The sequence below is a fragment of the Puma concolor genome, chromosome A3 (genome assembly GCF_028749965.1).
Source record: "Puma concolor isolate L17-30 chromosome A3, mPumCon1.1.hap2, whole genome shotgun sequence".
In the NCBI taxonomy this organism is placed as follows: domain Eukaryota; kingdom Metazoa; phylum Chordata; class Mammalia; order Carnivora; family Felidae; genus Puma; species Puma concolor.
The window spans coordinates 19,832,820-19,851,195 of NC_141669.1; the positions used below are offsets into that span (position 1 = coordinate 19,832,820).

At 37.3% G+C, this 18,376-nt stretch overlaps 1 protein-coding gene across 4 annotated transcripts in view; it reads left to right on the top strand.

The window, feature by feature from the left end:
- Window positions 1–15,633: 15,633 nt before the first annotated feature.
- The window catches only part of NCOA1 (nuclear receptor coactivator 1), a 105,208-nt gene continuing 102,465 nt past the window's right edge, over window positions 15,634–18,376 (top strand). For all 4 annotated transcript variants that reach the window (XM_086700112.1, XM_086700113.1, XM_086700114.1 and 1 more), the window contains exon 1: window positions 15,634–15,778. The gene's annotated coding sequence lies outside the window, so the exon portion shown is untranslated. The remainder of the gene's footprint in view (window positions 15,779–18,376) is intronic.

Genomic DNA, 18,376 nt, shown 5'->3' on the forward strand with positions numbered 1-18,376 from the left:
CCACCAACAGTGCAAGAGGGTTCCCGTTTCTCCACATCCTCGCCAGCATCTATAGTCTCCTGATTTGTTCATTTTGGCCACTCTGACTGGCGTGAGGTGATATCTGAGTGTGGTTTTGATTTGTATTTCCCTGATGAGGAGCGACGTTGAGCATCTTTTCATGTGCCTGTTGGCCATCCGGATGTCTTCTTTAGAGAAGTGTCTATTCATGTTTTCTGCCCATTTCTTCACTGGGTTATTTGTTTTTCTGGTGTGGAGTTTGGTGAGCTCTTTATAGATTTTGGATACTAGCCCTTTGTCCGATATGTCATCTGCAGATATCTTTTCCCATTCCGTTGGTTGCCTTTTAGTTTTGTTGATTGTTTCCTTTGCTGTGCAGAAGCTTTTTATCTTCATGAGGTCCCAATAGTTCATTTTTGCTTTTAATTCCCTTGCCTTTGGGGATGCATCAAGTAAGAAATTGCTACAACTGAGGTCAGAGAGGTCTTTTCCTGCTTTCTCCTCTAGGGTTTTGATGGTTTCCTATCTCACATTCAGGTCCTTTATCCATTTTGAGTTTATTTTTGTGAATGGTGTGAGAAAGTGGTCTAGTTTCATTCTTCTGCATGTTGCTGTCCGGTTCTCCCAGCACCATTCCAAACAAGGAATTTCTTATTAAAACCTCTAAGCACATACGCTGGTCATTTCTCTATTTTAAAAAGTAATATGGGGGCGCCTGGGTGGCGCAGTCGGTTAAGCGTCCGACTTCAGCCAGGTCACGATCTCGCGGTCCGTGAGTTCGAGCCCCGCGTCAGGCTCTGGGCTGATGGCTCGGAGCCTGGAGCCTGTTTCCGATTCTGTGTCTCCCTCTCTCTCTGCCCCTTCCCCGTTCATGCTCTGTCTCTGTCTGTCCCAAAAATAAATAAATGTTGAAAAAAAAATTAAAAAAAAAAAAGTAATTTGTAATTTGGAAATATCATTAAAACAGAAATATCTAGACACAAGTATTTTTATCAGTTTACTTTAGTCAGCATCTATTCTTTGCTACCCTTACGAGGTACAGAGAGGTCTATTGACAGTGTGTGGAGTAAACCAAGCCTGTACATAGAAACATGTGTAATGCAAACACTCATCTGATAAAGTATATGCCAGTTTTACTGTTACCTACAGGGATCTAACCTCTGCTTTGTAAAATGCAATCTTAGTACAACACCATCCTCTAGCACATATAAGACCTGTGTTGGGAATTAAAACCCTATGTGAGCATCCCGCCAGAGCATTTTGGAGATTTAGAACAGCTCGGTTTTCATAGTCCTCAACAGCTGCCTTCCAATTCAGTAAAGTTGCTCTTTAAGAAAGAACTAAACACTTACTGTAGTTTAGGTGTTACATTTCATTTTTAGCTCTTTGAATATGGACTCTCTCCAACATCCTGGTGTTTTCTCTCGCCTGGTAGCAAAAACAGAGAGATAAAGTATATTGCAGAATGATGCCACAGAAATGGGCTTTCTCCGATTAGCAGAGATGAGTCCAGCAGGTTTACTACTTTCAGCTTGTTTTTCTCCATGTGTTCTCACCTCTAAACCTGTGCCTAATCCCTTACGTTATAGTGTGCCTTCCTCCCAGGCCATTGATACTACTCTTGGATTTGTTTAGAAGCATGTAATGTCCTTTGACAAGTTTAATAGTCCTCATTCTCTTTGAGCTTTTAACTGCATTACCATTGTTGAATTGGAATATGTTCATTAATTCCATAAATTAACCTTTTAAAATATGTACCTACTCTGTGCCAGTTAAAAAACATCCATCTGCGGGGCGCCTGGGTGGCTCAGTCAGTTATGCATCCCACTTTGGCTCAGGTCATGATCCCATGGTTTGTGGGTTCGAGCCCCACTTCTGGCTCTGTGCTGACAGCTCAGATCCTGGAGCCTGCTTCGGATCCTCTGTCTCCCTCTCTCTGCCCCTCCCCTCTTTGCGCGCTCTCCCTCTCTCTCTCTCTCTCAAAAATAAACATTAAAAAAAAAATCCATCTAAGAGCTTATAGTCTAGTGAGGGAGATAGGTAATAATCACATAATCACACACACACAAGTGTGTTAATACGTTTGGAAAAATGCTAAGAAGGAATAGTAGAAAGTGCTATGAAGGTGTAAGGGAGGGCTGATTTATTTTTTATTTTCTTTTTCTTTTTCAAGTTTTTATTAAATTCCAGTTAACATGCAGTGTGATATTAGTTTCAGGTGTAGAATTTAGATCCATCACTCACATACAACACCCAGTGCTCATCACAATAGGTGAAGAGAGGGCTGGTTTAGATTCCTGAGGTAAGAGAAGTAGAGTTTTAGCTGAAGCATCAACAGTGGATAGAAATTGGGCAGGTGAAGAAAATAAGATTTGCAACAAGGAATATATTGTAGTGAAGGCCTTCAATGGGGCAGAAAGCCTGGGGACTGGGCAGGGACTGAGGAGGTAGCAATGCTACTAACACATAGCATACTGTGGGGAGAGTGGCTACGTCAGCGGTTTGGGATTTTATTCTTAAGTGAGGTGAAACCTCATGGAAAGGGTGAAAGCAAGAATAGGATATCAGATTTGTGTGTATGTGGACGATGGCTTATTTTTGAAATAGGCTCAATGGGGCTCGGGGATTGAATATAATCTAGGGTGTGACAATGGAAAAGATTTCACAGGTGATGTCTGGGTTTCTGGTGGCAGCAATTGAGTGAGTGTGAAGGTACCTTTCTTTCTTCTTCTTCTTTTTTCTTTTGGAGATGGAATAGCCAAGGCAAAGGAATATAGAGTTTAGTTTGGAACTTCTTTTTTTTTTTTTTAACGTTTATTTATTTTTGGGACAGAGAGAGAGCATGAACGGGGGAGGGTCAGAGAGAGGGAGACACAGAATCCGAAACAGGCTCCAGGCTCTGAGCTGTCAGCCCAGAGCCCGACGCGGGGCTCAAACTCACGGACCGCGAGATCGTGACCTGAGCCGAAGTCAGTCGCCCAACCGACTGAGCCACCCAGGCGCCCCTGGAACTTCTTAATAAATAGGCAGATGCTTGCAGGTGTGGAGCTTAAAATAGAGCATGCAAATAGTAGGAGCATTCTTTTGAGAATAACTTGTGTCCAGAATTGATGTGTTTATACTATACCAGAATTAGTAGTTTTGAAATCCAGTAGCCTAGGCTTTTTAGTGTTTTGTCCTTTTAATATAAATGTAATGGTGAATGTAAGAGTCATTAATATTTTAGATTTAGTAATTGATACGTAGGCAGTTAAACATACAGTTTTGGTTTTTAGGTTATAATCTGCCTTTTTCAAAAAAGGGAGGGTAAGAAACAGAAATGGAGATACAATGAAGTACTTTGACTTTTTACTGTATTGTTTAAATTTCATCTTATCTTTAGAACCTAGAATGTAAGCATCAGTATCTCCCTGGAAGCCGAATAAGAATTGAAAACAAAAAAGCCATGTGGAGATATATAACATTTCCTGAATACGTATTACTAAAACAAATAATTAAAGAATTGTATGATACCGAAGTCTGGAAAAAAGCAAGGGAAAACATGATGGTTGCCGTTGTTTATTAGATAAGTGACTACCAAGTAGAAAAGATATGAAACTTCATTGGCTATGATCTGTTAATCACTTTGCAGTAACTGTATGCCAGACATTATTTTAAATAACTTAAAAATATTAAGTGTTTACTCTCCTAACAACTTTTGAATAAGTACAAGTATTATTCTGCTTTTTTGTAGAGCAGGAAACCGAGGCATAGAAAGGTGAAGGTCAGAAAGCTAATGTTAGTGGAGTTGAGCTCCAGAACCCATACTTTTAATCAAAACGCAATATACCTCAGTTCTAAGAAGGGAATGTGGTTGCCTATAGGCAGATGTGGATAGCTAAAGCTCAGTTAATTTATTTCATGGATGCGAGGTTTTATTCCATCAATGTACTAGAGTTCACTAATCCATTCTATTATTGATGGGCATTTGGGTTCTTACCATTTTTTGCTTTCATGAACAATGCTGGCATGAATATCTTTCTTCTTGTCTATATCTTTTTCTTCTTCATATGTCTTGTCCATTTATATAGAGAATTTCCTTGGGGTCACAGTTCTCTTTAATGCTAGCCCACTCATAGAATTCTTGCCACTTACCAAGATTTAATTCCCAGCTGGAGTCCCCTTGGAGCTCTTGCTTTTTTTTTTTTTTTTTTAGTTTTTTTTTTTTTTTCAACGTTTATTTATTTTTGGGACAGAGAGAGACAGAGCATGAATGGGGGAGGGGCAGAGAGAGGGAGACACAGAATCGGAAACAGGCTCCAGGCTCTGAGCCATCAGCCCAGAGCCTGACGCGGGGCTCGAACCCACGGACCGCGAGATCGTGACCTGGCTGAAGTCGGACGCTTAACCAACTGCGCCACCCAGGCGCCCCATACACCCATTTTTAAACTATGTTTTTAACATTAATATGATGGCTTGATTTCAAATTTCATTTAAATTATTTTTGTCTTTGATTTGGAGAGCATGACTGTTATACCATCAGTAAGAAGAGAGTTGGTTGCGTTGTTCTTAATTCTTTTGTGAAATCTTATAGTCTCTCTTAAGAAAAACCTATTTCATGCAGATTTTTACGTGCCGCCTTGTTTCTTAAATTTTATTGGGGGTGGAATTAATAAGAACAGAGAAGTTACTATGGAATCTTAACCCCATGTACCCAAAGTAATTTATAATTGCCACTAGTGTTAATGGTTTATTTATAATAACCCACTACTGGATGGCAGCATAGCTAACCTAAGGTAGTCCCATCACACTGGGACTTTGGCTAACATTACCCCTCTTTCTCCTCATCAAAAAGTACATCATAAAGTAGAAGAGTCAAAGTCATGTTGTAATAAAGATAACCTTGGATCTGCACTAATTTTTTCAAAGTAATTAATATATAAATATTGTAATTATAAGTGTTATTGGTAACAAGTTACTTTCATCACACTTCACAGTTATTGTATGTGGGCATGGGGGAGAGAATCTACTGCCCTTAGAGATTTGAAAGTTTCTTTTACTTCCTCACAGAGAAAAGAACAGTAGACCACAGCTTCTTTTGATCCTCATCTCATGAGGTCATAAGGTGACAGTTGCTGATGGAAGATGGGTTTTTTCCTGCTTTTCCAAAATCAGACTCCATGGTAGCAAATAATGTGTATGAAGAGCTAATGTTGTATATATGATCTAAAACCGGTACTTTTTAAATCTTTCCTAATTAACTGTTGCAGAGGCCTTACTGCCTGTTGTTAGTGCTCTTCTGTCATATACTTCATTCTGTTATTGAGCAGCTTTAACGGATGATTGGCTCTTGAGAATGTCAGGATGGTGAGTTTTAAAATTGTTAAAAAGATTGAGGTGTTAATAACATACGCGAAGTAAAACTTTAAATATGGGTGGGGTGCCTGGGTTGCTCAGTCGGTTGAGTCCAACTTTTGATTTCGGCTCAGGTCATGCTGTTGGGCTTCATAAGATTGAGCTCCTTGTTGGGCTCTGTGCTGACAGTGGGAAACCTGCTTCGGATTCTCCCTCTCCCTCTCTGTCTTTACCTCTCCCTGACTTGCATGCACATACATGCTCTCTCTCTCCCTCTCAAAATAAATAAAAAAACATTTTTAAAGAAAGATTATGGGGTGGGTCAGTTGGTTGAGTGTCCAACTCTCAATTTCAGCTCAGGTCATGATCCCAGGATGGTGGGATTGAGCCCCATGTTGGGCTCCTCGCTAAGCATGCAGCCTGCTTAAGATTCTCTCTCTCTGTCTCTCTCTCCCTCCCCCTCCCACGCCTCTCCCTCTCATGCATGCTGTCTCTCTCTTAAAGAAAAAAATTATGAAATAACAGGAAGATTAAAAATGAGCAAATAAAATATTACCAATAATAACATAGTATTTGATTCCAGGTAAAGGTGGTAGGTTGAGGACACAGTTAATATTGTTCCCTCCCCAAACCACAGTTAAGTTAAACAACAATGAAAACAAAGTCAATAAAGGTTGTTGTTGGGTTGTTTTTAGTCATAAATCCAGACGAAGAATTGGAGAAAAATAGGGCAAAATTTTCAAGGCTGAAACACAGCCAGAAGAGTGGTAGCAATCTTATTAAACCTAGGAAAGCCTAGTTTTACATGGAGAAAGCTAAGGACTAATGGAATTTGTACTGGTGAATCTCCAAAGGGCCCACACAGCGGTAGTATTGTGTAACTCTGAAAGGGCAAGGGGAAGGAGGGCAAGAAGGTGAAGAAGATGAATCTAGGGGACTAAAATAAGGAGGATTGTTTGAAAGATGTTTAAGAAACACTTAAATGCCTGGATTTTCTTCACTTTTTGCCACTGTTCTAATGCACTGCTCTCATCTTGACAGTGGGCAATTTGAAGTATATTCTCTGGCTGAAGAAAGAGGGCTGACTACTGGCCTAATGGACAACAGGCACATTGAAGGTGGAGGGAGCATTGGCATTTTCAATGATGAGAGCCCTGCCCTCTTCTCTATTATTGGCTTCCCAACTGAGGCCTTTTTCCTCTAGGCAGGAGGAAAGAAGAATCTTCCATGAAAAATCTGACTAGCCCATTAAGAAAAAAACTAAAGGCAAAAAGGACTTTACATAAATACTGTACTCTGTTTGGTAAATTTGTTTTTTGTAGGGGTACAGGTTAACAATTCTGAAGCTACTTTATGTATACACAGGTGTTGGGCAGATAAGTAAATAAGTGATAGATAATGGGAACCAGTTTTCTCACATCAATATCTGTGACCTAATAAAGAGCCTGCCCAAGTTGCCCTATATTGAAGGTTACAGTCAGTAGCCCCAGGTACTTAGAGCTTTAAATAAACTTTTTATTTCCAAAGGTCTAAACTCCATCAAACATCTAAGGAAAGCATCTACTATGAATAACAAACCAAAATAAACAAATCAAGAATACAAAACAACTTGCTGAAAACTGACTGTACAGCTGGGAAAATTGTATGGATATGCACACACACACACACACACACACACATCTACATATACCATATGTGTGTATAAAATATCTTCAGAAAGATGGGATTCTACATCCGTAAAGCAAGAATACGATATTTAAAAAAGAACATTCAGAAAACAAAGAATTCTTATAAATTAAGAATATGTGGCAGAAAAGAAAAACTCAGTACAATTATTAGATAATAAATTGAGAATTTTTTAGGAGTAGAGCAAAAAGGCAAAGAAATGATAAACAGAAGATTGAAGAAAATAAGAAGATGAATGTAGGAGGGTCAACTTCCTAGTGTTAGGAGTTCTAAAAAAGAGAACAGAATAAATTAGGGGGGAAAAAAGAATATAAAAGAATAATAAAAAAGAATATAAAAGAAAAATAAAAAAGAATATAATCTGAGAAAATTTCTCAGAACTGAAAGTGCCAATTGTGTACCCAGCATAAAGGAAGAAAAGTGCCAATTGTGTACTCAGTTCAACTGGTATTGGATACCACATGGGATAGCCACATAGTCAGCTAAAATGTTCAGTCTCCATAATAGTCAAGGAAATTCAGACTGAAATGAATTCCCACTTTCATCATTAGACTGGTTAAAAAATAAATTCTGATGATATCAGGTGTTGGAAAGAATATGGGGAAAATGGTTCTCTTATACACACTGCTTGTGGGAGTATGAAACAGCCATATTGGCAAACAATTTGACAAGTGGTGAGATGAGAGAAAGCTATACAACTACTGTAATTCAGAAATTGCACTTCTGGATATTGCCACTAGAAATTCTTTCACTTGTGCATATGAAAAAATGAATAAGAGGCCATGTCCAAGAATACTCATTGAGGTATTCTCTGTAAAAATGAAAATTTACAGGAGCCCCTGGCTTGCTCAGTCAGTTAAGCGTCTGACTCTTGATTTTGGCTCAGGTCATGATCTCACAGCTTGTGAGATTGAGCCCCACATTGGGCTGTATGCTGATAGTGTGGAGCCTTCTTGAGATTCTCTCTCCCTCTATCTCTATTCCTCCTCTGCTCATGTGAGTATGTGTATGCTCTCTCTAATATTAAAAAAATGAAAATTTACAGACCACTTAAATACAAGAATGGCTAAGGTGAGGTATATTCATATATTTGTATGAATGAAACACACACGCATGTATGCCTCAGCAAGGATAGAGCTCCAAAACGTAATGCATGAAATCAAGAAAATGCATAATATGTGTTGTATACAATAAAAAATGTATATTTTAAAACATAAAACATCAGTGTATATTGTGTATGGGTACACGCACATATACATATCCAGAAAGAGATGTATTAAATTCATGATAATGGTTCTGTCTATGAAAGGGAGGGGAATGAACAGAGTGGACTCTGTGTAAGTGTGGGGACTTTGGATTTATTGGTAGTGCTTCATTTCTTAAAAAAGAAAAAATGTAAAAAATGTTTACTGTTGTTAATTCTGGGATAAATCCATAGATACTTACAATATTTATCTATATGTTTTTAATTTCTGGCTCTGTACCTCTGCCTGATTCCAGAATAACAAAGGGAGAATGATTAATAGGCTTCCTTTTTACTCTATGTGTTAGGTGTATAATATGTGCTCTTCTATCACCTGGCTTCCTCATTTGATTTTTAAATGAGATTGAATTTAAGAAATTAAAAATAATTAAATAAAATAAAGGAATTGAGGTGCCGTGTTAGCCAGAACTTGTGCCAGAATCCAGCATTGGAAGCAGATAAAGATGACAGAAAAGCCTTACCTGGGAAGGGAAAATTGGAACCTGAAATCGAAAGCCTTCAGACATGCTCAGTAATCATGATGTTCCAGTAGGAGTTTGTAGTATCCATATCAGATCTCCTACTCTGGATTCCTCTGGATTGGGGGAGGGGTGGTGAGGAAAGTCTTGAAATGTTGAGCTCCAGATAGTCCAGATAATTATGTAACAATCACTGACGTATAGAATATTTGAATCACTATATTGTACCCCTGCAACATAACACGGTGTGTTAACTATACTGGAATTTAAATTAAAGTAAATGAAAAATCACTGGAGAGATGCATTTTAAGAGAACTCACTTAAAGTGAAATATTATTTCACAATAATAATCAAATATTTTTTTCTTAGTACTTACGCACATTCCTCCTGTCTTCTTAGGTTCTCTGTGTCACCTATCTCCTGGTTCCATATTAGTAACTTATCATTGTGTACACATCTTTTTGTGTACGTATTTTTTTAATTGTTTATTTTTTTAAATTATCTTAATTATCTTTTATTTATTTTGAGAGAGAGAGAGAGAGAGACTCAGAGAGCCATGAGTAGGGGAGAGACAGGGAGAGGGGGAGGGGGAGAGAGAGAGAGAGAGAGAGAACCCCCAAGCTGACTCTGCTCTCTGTGCACAGAGCCAGATGCAGGGCTCAAGCTCACGAACTGTGAGATTATGACCTGAGTTGGATGCTTAACGAACGGAGCCACCCAGGCACCCCTGTACATATTTTTTTGGAATATGGATTTATCTTGTGCTTTTCCATTTTTCATGCAGGTTTTAAATGACTATACTCAGCCACTCCCCTTAGCATTGTTCTCACATTTCCTCACACAGTTGACCACGAATCCATTAGGACTCTAAATCATTAGCAGGATCCATCTGGCTTCAGTTACTGCTTGGTTTTGAAGTAGTACCCGTAAAAACTCTCAGGTTTTATAGAAGAGAGTGGCATTATTTGGCAAAGATTATACCTGCAGGATTAAGTATGTAAGTGATTTGGAGGGTTGCTCTTCCTTGGAAGCCAAATAATGACAGAACCTAAGTATATGGATGACTAGATGAACAATGCCATCTTTGCTACTGGTCAGTTACTACTTAACAATTCTTACACAGATTTACCTAGGGAAAACTAAAAGGTAAAATGCTTCACAAATGAAAGAACACACAAAATAGTATCAGGAGGATTGAAATGAATTGTTTCATTCAAGAAAATGTTCTAGAGCAGTGTTTATTACAAATGCAAATAAGCTAGACATATAAAGTGAGAAAAATTCAACTAAATACAATGTAAATTGAGCTACTCTAACTGTAAATCCTTTTATATAATATGTTTAACTGCAAGTCAGTATGAAGAGCTAATTCAGGTTTCTTTGAGTTTTTGAATTGTGGATTTAAATCAACAGAAGAAAAAAAATCTTGAAAATATAAAAAGCACTTAATTTAATTTAGAGGGACTATAAGGGGTAAGCACTTTTGAATCCAGGTGATAGGATAACCCAGTTTTCCAACATTAAACATTACACTTTAATATGGAATTCAGCATTAGGGGAAATCATGATTTAGAGAAAATATAGTTTTTATATAAAAAGAAAAAGCCCAAAACAAGCATTAAAAAAACTATTACAGGGTGGCTCAGTCGGTTGAGCATCCGACTTCAGCTCAGGTCACGATCTTGCAGTTTGCGAGTTCAAGCCCCGCGTCAGGCTCTGGGCTGATGGCTCAGAGCCTGGAGCCTGCTTCCGATTCTGTGTCTCCCTCTCTCTTTGCCCCTCCCCCGTTCATGCTGTGTCTCTCTCTGTCTCAAAAATAAATAAACGTTAAAAAATAAAAATAAAAAAAAATAACTATTACAAATGTAAAACAAAAGAAAAAATAGACTTGTATTTATTGATAGTATAACAATGTACTAGATGTACACAAAGTAATAATTTTGAATGTATGAATTAATTTGGGGGGACAATTATATTTTGGTGAACCCATAAAAATATTCAATCCCTCTTTTTTTTCTTGGTCTTTTTTAGTTTCAACAGTGTTATAAAATTTAAGTATATAGGTCTTGCATATCTTTTGTTAAATTATTTCCTAAGTATTTTATGTTTTTTTGATGCTATTATGAATTTGTTTTGCATTTTATTTTCCAATTGTGGTTGTATGGAAGTTGATTTGGTATACTCATCTTGTATCCTACAACTTTGCCAAATCACTTATTAATTCTAGTAATTATTTTTCAGATTCCTTAGAGTTAGGTACCAAAAAATAATTTTTAAGTGAATAAAAACAATTTTAGTTCTCTCTCTCTAAATTTCCTTTTATTTCTTTTTCTTGACTTATTGTGCTGAGTAGGACCTTCAGTACACCCATTACAATAATGAAGTGGCTATGGGGCACCTGGTAAAGTGTGCCCCACTATGGGGCTCAGTTGGTAAAGTGTGGGACTCTTTTTTTTTTTTTTAAACGTTTATTTATTTATTTTGAGACAGAGCTGGGGAAGGGCATAGGGGGAGAGGGAGAGAGGGAGAGACAATCCCAAGCAGGCTCCACGCTGTCATCACAGAGCCCAACACAGGGCTTGATCTCACAAACCATGAGATTATGACCTGAGCTGAAATCAAGAGTCAAATGCTTAACCAGCTGAGCCCCATCAGGCACCCAAAGTGTGGGACTCTTGATCTTGGGGTTGTGGGTTTAGGCCCCCATGTTAGGTGTAGAGTCACTTAAAATCTTTAAAAATAAAACGAAGTGGCTAGAGTGAACATTCTTGCCTTGTTCGCAATATTAGGAAACTCCCAATATTTCACCATTATATAAAATACTAGATGTAGTTTTTCACTCATCCTATTTATCAGATTGAAGGGAGTTACGTTTAATTCTTAGTTTGCTGAGAATTTTGTCATGAATGGTGCTGAATTTTCTCAGATTTTTTTTCTGTATCTGTTCAAATGGTTATATGCTTTTTATTCTGTTAATATAAATTACATTGATTGGTATTTAATTTGAAACATTTCTTGGATAAACCACATGATCATAGTATATTACCCTTCTTATATACTGTTGGATTCAATTTGTTGTTTTGCATCTGTATTCATGAGGCTGATTTTCTTTCCTGGTAATATCTTTGTCAAGTTTTGGTATTAGGGATTTGCTTATTTAATAAAGGGAGGGGTGCCTGGGTGGCTCAGTCGGTTGAGCATCTGACTCTTGGTTTCGGTTCAGGTCATGATCATGGTTTGTGAGTTCAAGCCCTGTATTGGGCTCTGTGCTGACAGTGCAGAGCTTGCTTGGTATTCTCTCTCTCCCTCCCTCTCTCTCTGCCCTTTGCCTGCCCATTCTCTCTCTCTCTCTCTCTCTCTCTCTCTCTCAAAATAAGTAAAAACTTAAAAAAAATTTTTTTTTAAATAAGACAAGTTAGGGAGTATCTCTCTTCTGTTTTCTAGAAAGTATGTAAGATGGTTATTACTTCCTTAAATGGTTGCTAGAACCCACCAGTGAAGCCATTTGGGCCTAGAGTTTTGTTTTGATTTTTGTGGTTTTTTGTTTTGTTTTTGTTGTGTTTTAATTATGAAATGTTTTCTTTAGTAGATGGGTTTCTATTTATTTTTATAGTTGGAGTAATTTTAAGGGATTTTTCATTTTATCTCAGTTACTGAATTGATTTGCATTATGTGAACATTATATTTGTAGGATATGAAGTGATATTTCCCCTTCTATTTCTGATATCAGTAATTTGTGTTGCCTTTTGTTTTTCTTGAACAGTCTTGCTAAAAGCATAAATGATTTTTTTTTTATCCTTTAAACTGTTGGTTTTAATTTTTTTGAATTGTCTAATCTTTGGCTTGAGTATTGTTTTGACTTGAAGTTCACTAACTTGTTTTTGTGCCATCTCAAATCTATTAACTAATAATAGATTCAGCCTATCCAGTGAATTTTTAAGTTTTGATATTTAACTACCTAGTTTTTGAAGTTTCATTTCTGTCTGTTTCCATTTGCTGTCAATATTTCTTATCTGTTCACTCATTATAACATGTTGAATATACTTGTATTAACGGCCTGAGCATCCTTGCCAGTTAATTCCAACGTCTAGATCATCTTGTAATAGGTTTTCCTCCTGTTCTTGAGTTACAGTTTTTATCTTCTTTGCATGTTTAGTAATTTTTTGTTGTATATTGGATTTTGTTGATGGTATTGTAGATTTTTTTTTAAGCATATTGATTTTTGTTCCAGATAACTAGCTTGTAAAAATACACTTACCATATAACCCAGCAATTGCATTTCTGGGTATTTATCCTAGAGAAATGAAAACTTATGTTCACACAGAAACCTGTGCACAAATGTTTATAGCAACTTTATTTATAATTACCCCAAAAAGAATACATCCCATTTGTACTTCGACAGGTGGGAAAAAAACAAAAAACTGTATCTCCATACCGCGGAGCAATGAAAAGGAACAAACTATTGATATATTCAACAAATTGGATGGATTTCATGGGTATTATGTTGAGTAAAAAGAAAACAAGCCAATCTAAAATGTTTCCATACTGTCTGATTCAATTTTTGTAAGATTCTCAAAGTGAAAAAATTATAGAAATAGAGGACAGATAAATGGTTGCCAGCAATTAAGGAAAGGGGAGGAGGGTGTGATTATAAATAGCAAAAGGGAATCTAAGTTGTGGTATGGTGTATGGATCTGTACATGTCCTAAAATGCCATAGAATTATAAACAAAGATATGCAAAAAACAAAATATGATTGCATGAAAATGGCAAAATCCAAGTAAAGTCTATAGTCTAGATAATTGTATTGTGCCAATCAGTTTCTCGGCTTATGATAATACACTGCAATTATGTAAGTTGTCACCATCGGGGTAGGTGAGTGGTGAGTACATGGGATCGCTCTGTACCACTTTTACTACTTCTTGTGAAGATGAGAGGCTCTAAGGATTTCAAAATAAAATTAAAAATACATTACTGACGGATCACCTTGAAATTATAGAGGTTTGGTTTTTATACTTTGTCACACCAGATGTTATTTCAGTTTTGCCCTTAGCCTTAGGAGAATCCTTATTCCTGGAATATAGTCTTTACCCTGAGATGTGGCCCTTCTGTGGTTTCTGTGAGAAGTCAGTTGTGTTCACCAGGCCCTTTTAACTTGGCAGGATTCAAAATCCAAACTGTGTCTTTCCTGTGGTAGGAAGCCGAAATCTCTGTTCAGCTTTTTAGTCTTCCAGCTGTTGCCTTCTGTTGGGCTATTTGGAGTCTCCCAGTGCATGAGCAGTTCAGGGACCAGCCAAAGATTTGAGCATTTGTGGACAGATTTAAGCTCCCCCTGCCCTGTACTGTACTACCCTTCCTACCATGATTTTCCCCTCCTATTGTCTAGCTTTCTGTCAGCTCTTAGATGCCAATGAGACTGTGGTTTTCTTCTTTAGCCCTAGCCTCCCAGTACTTAAGGGGGATATACTGGGAAGAGTTTTCTTAAGGTAGAGTTGTACGAATACATCTCATCTCAGTATGGTTCCTTTCTTTTAATAATCAAATCCCCTACGTTTCTGCCGGCTGTTGGTCACTTTCAGTATCTTTAAACAGTTACTTTTAACTTTTTAAAAAAATTTTAAATGTTTATTTTTGAGAGCGAGAGACTGTGACTGGGGGAGGGGCAGAGACAGAGGGAGACACAATCTGAAGCAGACTCCAGGCTCTGAGCTGTCAGCACAGAGCCTGATTTGGGGGGGGGGGGGGGGGGGGGGGGGGCTCAAACTCATGAACCTTGAGATCGTGACCTGAGCTGCAGTCAGTGGCTTAACCAACTGAGTCACCCAGGAGCCCTTGAACAGTTATTTTAATATTTTGTCCAGAGTTAATAATTGTTATCTAAGGGCAAATTAGTCCAATATGAGATAGTCCATTATGACTGGAACCAAAGCTCAACGAATTTTATTTTTAAGTATTACGAATATAAAAAGTTTGTAAAGGGGCACCTGGGTGGCCCAGTTGGTTGATCATCTGATTCTGCTCAGGTCACGATCTCACGGTTCATGAATTTGAGCCCTGCGTTCGGTTCTGTGTTGACAGTGTGGAGCCTAGAGCCTGCTTGAGTTCTGTGTCTCCCTTGCTCTCTACCCATCCCCCACTCATGCTCTGTCTGGCTGGCTCTCTCTCTCTCTCTCTCTCTCTCTCTCTCTCAAAAAGTGAATGAACATTAATAAAAAAGTTTATAAAGTTTTTCAGTGAAAAATTTGAAAGTGGGATGCCTGGGTGGCTCAGTCGATTAAGCCTCCGCCTCTTGATTTCGGCTCCGGTCATGATCTTACAGTTTGTGGGTTCAAGTCCTGCATGGAGCTCTGTACTGACAGAGCCTGACTGGGATTCTCCTTTTCTCTCTGCTTCTCCCCTGCTCACTCTCTTTCTCTCAAAAGTAAATAAGTAAACATTTAAAAAAATTCAAAAGTAAAATATCATAGTAACTTTAATGCATAGTAAGAAGTATTACAAAAATCAAAGAAAGTATTCAATGAAAACTGAAAATATGAACAATCAGTATTTTAATTAAAAAGAAGAATAAACATGCAAATGCAGCCAGAAAAAAAATTTTTAAAGACATATAAATGACTTTCAGAAGATTAAGGGCAGAATGTAATTATGTATTACCTAAGCAGCAGCCTTAGATAGGAATACATATTTAATCACCAGAAAGGACTTCAGCTGTAAAATCAGATCTTCATCCATTGTCTTTTGGAAATATTTTTCCATTTGGCTTTAAAAGTTGTATTTTCTTTCTTTATGCAGCATTTCTGACCTTTGTCATTTCTTAGAGACTAAAACAACAAAAACAACAATCTAACCTCCCTTCTGCTTTTATTTTTTTCTTCTCCTTTTAGTTTGCATAATTGGCCTTAAATGAGGTGAGAGTGAAGAAACTAGAGCCATCTCTGGATACATCGCTACCCCACTTCCCTGTAAGCTACCCTCCGGAGTGCTAGATTTGACCATATCTGTTTTGAGGACTCATTATGAACAAAGAAGTCTCCCAGGTGGGAATTGTAACTCTGTTTTTAAAGAGCTTTGTTTATACAAAAGTATGAAGGGAAAATGATTACCGATGGAAATATGTTTTTGATTTAAAAGTTTCAAAGTTATTATAAAACATCTGCTGACATTCCTAAATGAAAATGTTCTAGATTACACTTTATGAACCACTTTAATGCACATTGAAATGAATATAGGGTTCATATGAATATTTTACAGTGAGAACCTCCTCATTGAATTAAAAATGGCAAGCAGAAAAACTATACTGAACCGTCCCTAGATTTGGTCTGTATATTTCTAACATGTGTGCAGTCATTCAGTCTATATTTGGTGCCCATTTTTTTACATTGGGGCATTTTTACATAGCCGATTTCGAAGAGTTTGTGAGCTCCCTGAGGGAATAGTTCTTGTGTGTCCACAAAGATGACAATGATCATAGAAGAGTGTATGTTAGAAAGATAAACATGCACTAAGCCAAGACAGTAGGTAAAAAGCTGAAGATTAATCAGAAAATGATAGATCAATAAGTGGACTTTTGGCAGGAGGCTTTTTAAAATTAATAGATTTTTTAATTGAATTATAGCACTATACAGATAAAAGTTACAGATTTTAAGTGTAGAACTCCTGAATTATCATGTGGCAAACATATTTGTTAAACAGGTTAAGAAGTAAAACAATATCAGCACCCCAGGAGCTTCCCTCATCCTTGTCCCAGCTGCACACCCACCTACTCACTTTTAAAGGAGAAGACGGTTGTCACCGTGGAGTGATAGCTGTCAGCTTGAAGAGTGGGCTTTAACCACCATAGATGTTAAAGGCAGTTAGATTTAGTTGGCTGACAAACAATACCTGTGTGCTTTAAAGCAGGGGCTGGAGGTGCAAAATAACCCTACTGCCTCTCTCTTTAAAGTCTCATTGGTAGGGGCACCTGGGTGGCACAGTTAAGCGTCCGACTTCGGCTCAGGTCATGATCTCGTGGTCCATGAGTTTGAGCCCCACGTCGGGCTTGTGCTGACAGCTTGGAGCCTGGAGCCTGTTTTAGATTCTGTGTCTCCCTCTCTCTGACCCTCCCCCGTTCATGCTCTGTCTCTCTCTGTCTCAAAAATGAATAAACGTTAAAAAAAAAGATATTAAAAAAAAAAAAAGATACCTTGCTCTCTGCCCCTCCCCAGCTAATGTTTGTCTTTTTCTCTCTCTCTCAGAATAATAAACTTTTTTTTTCATTTAACAAAAATAAATAAAGTCTCATTGGTTTCTAGAACACACTCCAGATTTCTGGCTTTCATTTAACTGGAGATACATTTATTAACTTGTATTTTCTATTATTTGAAATCAGACTATTGATTCCCAATGGAGAGAGAGAGAGAGAGAGTTTATATTTATGAAAGAGAAAGGGAGAGAAAACAGAATCATCTAGTGACTGAACTCTGGCTTAGGTGTGTTTTTCTTTAACTCCTTCTTCATTGAGTGACTCTAAGAAGTCTCTTTTCTTCATATCACGATGAAGATTTTTATCTTCTCTATTTCTCCTTAACATTTATCAAAATAATTTTAAACCTGCCACATAGTTGCAAGATTGGTAGGCCCTGTATATTGCCCATTGCCCACTTTCACCAGTTGGAAACATTTTGTTACGTTTGCTTTATCTCTCTGTATATTTGCTACTATTTCTGCTGCTGCTGCTGCTGAATCATCTGAGAGGAAGTTGTAGACATTTACGTTCTTCCACTCCTAAATATTCAGTGTGTTTCTCCTGCTTAACCACAACATAATAATGAAATTCAGGAAACAACATTTTTATTATTATTATTATTATTATTATTATTATTATTATTATTATCGCATTTAGAGTTCATATTAAATTTTTATCAGTCCTCTGATCCAGAATCATACATTGTGTAGTTGTTACATCTCTTTGGTTCCTTTAACCTGGAATCAGCTTTTCTTTGTCTTCCATAAAATGGACATTTTGGGAGAGTACAGGTCAGCTGTTCCGTATAGTAGCACTCATTTTGAACTTGATATCTGTTTCCATCTTTGTTCCTTTCTAAAGAGACTATGATATGGGACTTTGGAGATTCATGGATTTGTTAACTGAGAATCTTATATGGTAGAACAAAGCCTGTAAAGATTTTTTTCAGGGGAAAGTCTGTTGAAACATGGTGGGAGCCCAGAATTCCAGAAGGTAGATTCCTAAAGATGATTTGGATGTTATTGAAAAGAATTTTATATGTGTGTGGATGTATATATATGATCTTAGAATCTAAGATTTATAAATTTTTGGACAAAAATTAGGGTTTGTATGGCAAAACTTTTTGAAGGAATAACACGTTTATATTTTAAGGTAAATTACATTTATAAGAAATAATTGGTTTTATATTATAATGATGAGAGAAGTCAGGATTGGGTATCCAATCAATTTTATTTATTTCTGTGTGACGTTTGGATGAAGAATTGAGAAGGCTCTCTGTTCGTGTGTTTGAAACTCCCTGTAAATACCACCCAGGATTTCTACAGGTGGCACAATTTAATGTCAGCTTTTCTGAGAGAACTCCTATGAAGAAGCATTGTAATGTAGAAGCAAAAGCAAATATTGGGAATCT